General features: G+C 45.2%; 1 protein-coding gene across 8 annotated transcripts in view; it reads right to left on the reverse strand.

The window, feature by feature from the left end:
- The window catches only part of RHOH (ras homolog family member H), a 56,053-nt gene extending 50,779 nt beyond the window's left edge, over window positions 1-5,274 (reverse strand). For 4 of the 8 annotated variants that reach the window (XM_066281254.1, XM_066281258.1, XM_066281257.1 and 1 more), the window contains exon 1: window positions 5,107-5,274. The gene's annotated coding sequence lies outside the window, so the exon portion shown is untranslated. Of the gene's footprint in view, window positions 1-9; window positions 84-4,947 lie in introns of those variants that run through there. The other 4 variants (XM_066281262.1, XM_066281256.1, XM_066281261.1 and 1 more) reach the window with 2 other exon arrangements.
- Window positions 5,275-6,000: the final 726 nt, after the last annotated feature.

A 6,000-nucleotide genomic window follows, 5' to 3' on the forward strand; every position in this document is an offset into this window, starting at 1 on the left:
AAAAAGTACCTTATAATTTACAAGTCAGCTTGATGAACATACTATGTAGGGAAAACAGTAGGTGGGTGGTTTGGTTTGCTTTGCTTTATTAATAACTACCAAATAATAACCTGGGAAAAAACCAGACTCAGCCGTCACAAGAGCTCAAGCAGCCCTGCCATGTGTTCGGCCCCTTATGGACCGACACCTGTGTTGTGAGGGACATGAGCATGAGTTGTTTTCAGACTCCTCAGAGTTTCATTATTTGCCTTCAAAACCAAATTTACTTGTTTTGTCCTCCAGTGCAATCCAGGTGTAGAGACCATCTGCATTTAGATTATGGCTAAATTGCCTAAACCAACAAATTTAACTTTCTTGATGTGCTCGCAATGCCCAACGCCTCTAATCCCTAAATAATCACAAATGCTACTACCCAGGGTGAAATCTTGGTCAAAATACTTATATGCCACAAGGATCAGGTCAACTCCATTCAAGTCAACAAATATTTATAGAGCCCCCCACTCTGTGCAACACCCAGTGTTGGGTACTGGGGTCGGGGTGGGGAGGAACAAAGATGAATGAGATGAAATTTCTCACTCAAAATGGTCAAATCAAGTGAAAGAGAAAAACATGTACATAGAGGAGATGCTGTGAGTCAGGACCTATTTACACCGTCACACAAAGAATCCTGGGACACAAGAGTCAGGTAAAAGGGAAGTATATACAACCACTTTCCTAGTTAAAACAGCCACTAAAGGTTGACATTAATTCTCATAATATTCAAGGAGACTTGGCTGGCTTCCAGGAGGCTCCACAGACCATTATCTGTGGGCCATCTTCATTGCTGTAGACTCATGTATGTGCCTGACACTGTGCAGTAAAGAATAGTGCTAAGACCAAAACGGACATGTTCCCTGTCTCATAGTACCTGTGTCCTCGAGTGGGGGAGGCAAACAAAAACACTCAAATAAATGCAACAATTATAAATTATAGTAACTAGTACAAAGGAATCAGAGAAGAAGCTGAGCTAGAGAGCAAGACAAAATCGACACCCTAGAGGTGGTCAAGGAGGGCCTCTAAGCAACTGACAATCACGCTGAGACCTAAAGCTGTGACTGTCAGCCCAGGTAAAATTAAAATTATCTTAGAAGCTTTTAAAAGTACCAGTACCTAAGCTCCACCCTCCCAGAGATTTTAGTTTAATTTGTCTGGCTTGGGGCCTGGTCATCAATACAAACTCCCCTAATCATTCTAATATGTTACTACCACTCTGAAGATGAGAAAGAGGAGCCTAAGGAGAGTAGAAGGAAGAACAGTCCAAGCAGTGGCAACAGTATGTGCAAAGACCCTGCGGTAGGGAAGAGCTTGGCATGTTCAAGGGAGTAAAAGAGGATTAATGTATCTGGTGTGTCACGGGGGCAGGAATATACGGAGCAAGATGAACACTCTCAGAGATGGACATACAAATTACTAAGCCCATAAGAGACTTTTATATGAGCCCAAGTGTCAGTTTGTTAATGTGCAGGAAGGACTCAGTCTCCAGGGGAGATCTCTGAGCCCTCTGACAAGTGCATTATCTTCTAGAAAATTTTCCATGGAAAGCCAGATCACCATTATGATATTATTAGGTAAGCAGAACACATGGCTGGTGAGTACTTTATTTGCCTTCAGTTTTGGTCATCAAAAAACTTAGGGCAGCAAATAAAAATACATACACCTTGGTAAGATAAAACAGATTAAAAAAATGAAATGAAAAATTGAGGCCAAAAGAAATAAAGACAAAAATTAAGCTAAAACCAAGGGTGAGGTTGATACAGAAAACGTACGCCATGTGGTTCCTAAGCTTGTAATCAACCAGTATGAAGCGGCAAACGCCACCACATAAAAAATTGAGTGCCCGCTGGATAAAAATGAGTGTAACGCTCAAGATGGCGGGGGTCTTCCTGGCTTTCCAGTGTTGAAACTAAAGAGAAACTTGGTGCCTGAACTCTCCTGGAAAGAACATCGCAACCACTGTGAAATACCATCCTTGGAGTAAACACAGCCAGTGGCAAGTCTAAGCCGGAGGGCCCTTGTATTTCCCCTCAGTGAGGCCGATTTCACCCCACAAGGGAGTCAACTTAGAGGAATTCCAGGGAGCGCGCAGGGGAGGGTGTCCCTGGGGATTAATTCGGTGTTTTCTAGCCCAGGACGCGGCTTTGGTGCGCCAAGTTAATACACAGATGGAGAGTGACTTCTCATATGCTTCAGAAATTTCAGGATAAATGATGAGTCTTCTCGTCGGGGCTTCTGAAAGATCTGAGGCAGCAAAGAGTTCAAAGTTGACTATACTTCTAGCAGGAGACCCAGTGGTCTGTGTCTTGGGGTCCCCTGGGAAGGCAGAGGAGTTGGCCTGGGACCTCGCCTGCGTGCACAGACCCCTCCGCCTTCCCTAGAAGGTGTCCTTTGGGGAACAAAGCAAGAGGCACCACAAGCATGGCTTCTAAGTTCAGGGCCTCGGGGCCTCAGACGTTTTCTTCCCAAAAGCCCCTGCCTCCCCCAGAGTCAGGACAGATGGAGTGTTTGCAGGCCAAGCACAACCACCCCGTCCGTCCCGGGTGCCGGGTGCTGCCGGGAAGGGCACTGCCACGTCTGCCTGAAAGCTCCCCTTCCCTCTTGGCTGCCCACCTGACCGCCTTCCCCATCTGAAGGACTGGCTCTCTGTGTGTATGACTGCAGTTTTAGATGTTCTCAGATAGCCGGCCTATGGGCTTCCTTCTGCTCCTTACTGATCTTCACGTGAAATTCCATTGCAGAGGGGATTGTGTTGGTGGGGGGTGGGATAGAGGTGGGGACAGAGAGCTATTTAACTTTTCTCCTTTCATGGAAATCTCTCTTTTTGCTTCTCTCCCCCTCCTCTTCTCCCTCCATCCCCTCGTTCTTGTAACAGACAGGACTAACGGGATGGGGAAGGAGCAAATGACTGAAATTATGTGTGCACACAACGGGCCTACAGACAACACACAAACAAATCCAAACGTCCTGATGTGTCGGTTCTGATGGTAACAGCCCAACCTTGCGGCCGAGGTGGGGGAGAATCCCGGGGAATTCAAAGTGGCGGGAAGCAAGGAAACTTTAGATACAGAGCTGCTAGCAGGAACCAGACCTTACTATAAGCCATATTTCCGGAAGCCTTCCATGACCACCACCTCCGCCATCGTCAGTCGGGTTAGGCCCACCCATGGGCTCCCACAGCCATTGGGGGCGCTCACCAGACAGCCCTGCCCCATCCAGCTGGGGGGCGTTCAGGCCCTAGGCCTGGCCTTGCCCGCTGGTGCATCTCAGACTCTCACTCAACAACCATTTGCTAGAAGGATTCTCTCATCTAATCTTTACAATAGCTCTATGTGGTAAGCATTATTAAGTGCCTTTTACAGCCAAAGAGACCACAACTGGTTAAATGAAACTCTATAGCATACAAAAAGCAAAACAAACATTAACGGCACCCATCTGTCCTGGTTCTTCATGCCACTGTCTCCCAAAGGAGGGAGCAGCTCTGTGGGAGGGAAGGCAGCCGGGTCCAAGGCCGTGGGTCCATTCCTCTCTCCTGCACTCCTCCCCTGAGATTCCCAGGCAAAGACAATCGGCTAAAGGTAGAGGCTCACTTTCTCAAAACGCCTTTGTTAGAAATGCCCTCTGACACAGCAGAAGAACGGCGTGTTTTCTCTGTAACAGTCTCCTAAGCTCAGGGGCCTCTTTTACTGAGGATTTTAAAATAATATCACAACTGTCTGTGTACCCTGAATTCACGCATAGGTGGTATTCTTGCTCAGTGAAAAGATGTTCTGCCCTTTACACTAGAGAGAACTCTTACTGACAGTGACAACTGGAATGAATAGTTACCCTGGGTTACTAAGATGCCTCCCTTCTTCTTACTATTAGCTTATCAACTGAAATGCTTTTGATTTGGTGGGTAGCTTTTAATGTTTATATAGACCCTCATTTGTGATATGCCAACAAATATAATAAAATGTCTCAGTGGGTTCAGAAGATGGAAAATACGTACTAAAGCCTTGTCTGAAGGCTTTGAGTTTCAAACCCAGAGCATTAGTCATACTGTAATTATTCTTACCTGGCTCCCCACTAAGTGATGAACAACTGTATTAAAGCAAAATACACATTCCTTCTAATTGAGAGATTTCGTGATGGGCATTGTAAAATGTTAGCTTTTCATAAAAGAAAGCACTTAATTCTGATATATAATACATCACTTTAAAATATATTCATATAAAATACCCTGTAAAATTCTACATGTTAAAATATCTTAGAAATGCCACAGGCTAGAAATCACATGAATGATTTCCTCTTTCTGCATGTTAATCCATTACGAACAAATAGCTTCCCGAACCAGATAAGAATATCGTTTCAAACATCTTCTAGCTTCCTCTTCTAGCTATAACCATAAAAACATCATTTCCCCTGCTGTTATTCTCATCATCTATATTCTTTTTAACTATTTTAACGTAAGGTAACATATTCCTTTTTGTTTCAGTGAATGTTAGGTTCTTAGGGTTCTCAACTGCCATTTTGTTTGCCCTGCATAACTATGTTTACCTAGCAAACATTTACATCCTGGTTTGTTTTATTACAAAGCTATAATTCATAACAATGCAGGGTCTTGTTGCAGAAGATGATAGCACCCAAAGTAATCATGCAAGATGTGGCTCTAAAGTTAAGGTACAAAGTATCCTTTTTATCTGTCAGATCACAGCTAACATAGCCAAATCTCCATGCCCCTTGGTAGTTGGTGAACTTTTCCAACATTGCAGACACCAGTCAGAGCACTTCTAGAACCTTTTTACAGCATCCTCCAGACACAATTTACTAAGCTACAAAAAGAAAAAAGAAAAGCAGAAAAGAAAACAGTATCATTGCATTCTATTCACAACTTGTTTTTGTCTCAAAATATAACCTGACTTGGTCACCCACCTTATTCACTGAATGTAGCTCCCGGGGGCGGTCTGCCCAAATCAAATCCGCTCAAAAAGGGCAGAGAGTTGCTATCATTGAAGAAATTTCTAAGAAACTGCCTTGGGCTCTGAGAGCAAATCCAGAAGAGGAGTTTGAAACATGACGTAAGAATAGCACCTTTGAGTCAAGTGCACCAACTCCCAGGAGACTCCTGCAAAGCACGCAACCTTCGCTCTGATGCAGAAATTCTGGTTTGTTTAAAAAAGAAGTGGGAGAAAGCCATCATTGCTTCTTCTTGCATTCATGTTTTACCCGTTGCCTTGATAGGGATCTTCGGTTTGGGCACAAACATCACAGGGTAACTGCAACTCAGCACACCTGCTCAGAGCAGGGAGTTGCAAATGTTTCAGTTATAAGGCAAAGCCCAGTGAGTGTTAACTTGTCATCTTTTGAAAATAACAGATCTCCTACACAGTTCCAGAGAGAAGAGGCAGAACTTTGGAACCAAAGACAATCAGCAATTTTAGAGAAGGCATAAATTTAGATTCAGACAAAGCAAGATTCAAATCCCAGCTCCACTTGTGAACAAGGATGCAGCTCTGATCTTTCCATCTGGGAAATGGGTATAATAATATCTGTCTTGGAGGAGTTTTATAAAAAAAAGCTATATAGGCCCTGGCCGGTTGGCTCAGTGGTAGAGCATCGGCGCGGCGTGCAGAAGTCCCAGGCTCGATTCCCGGCCGGGGCACACAGGAGAAGCGCCCATCTGCTTCACCACCCCTCCCCCTCTCCTTCCTCTCTGTCTCTCTCTTCCCCTCCCGCAGCGAGGCTCCATTGGAGCAAAGATGGCCCGGGCGCTGGGGATGGCTCCTTGGCCTCTGCCCCAGGTGCTAGAGTGGCTCTGGTCGCAACAGAGCGACGCCCAGGAGGGGCAGAGCATCGCCCCCCTGGTGGGCAGAGAGTTGCCCCTGGTGGGCGTGCCGGGTGGATCCCGGTCAGGCACATGCGGGAGTCTGTCTGATTGTCTCTCCCTGTTTCCAGCTTCATAAAAAAAAAAAAAAAAAAAAAAAA

This window comes from Saccopteryx bilineata, chromosome 5 (assembly GCF_036850765.1).
Source record: "Saccopteryx bilineata isolate mSacBil1 chromosome 5, mSacBil1_pri_phased_curated, whole genome shotgun sequence".
NCBI classification, from domain to species: Eukaryota; Metazoa; Chordata; class Mammalia; order Chiroptera; family Emballonuridae; genus Saccopteryx; species Saccopteryx bilineata.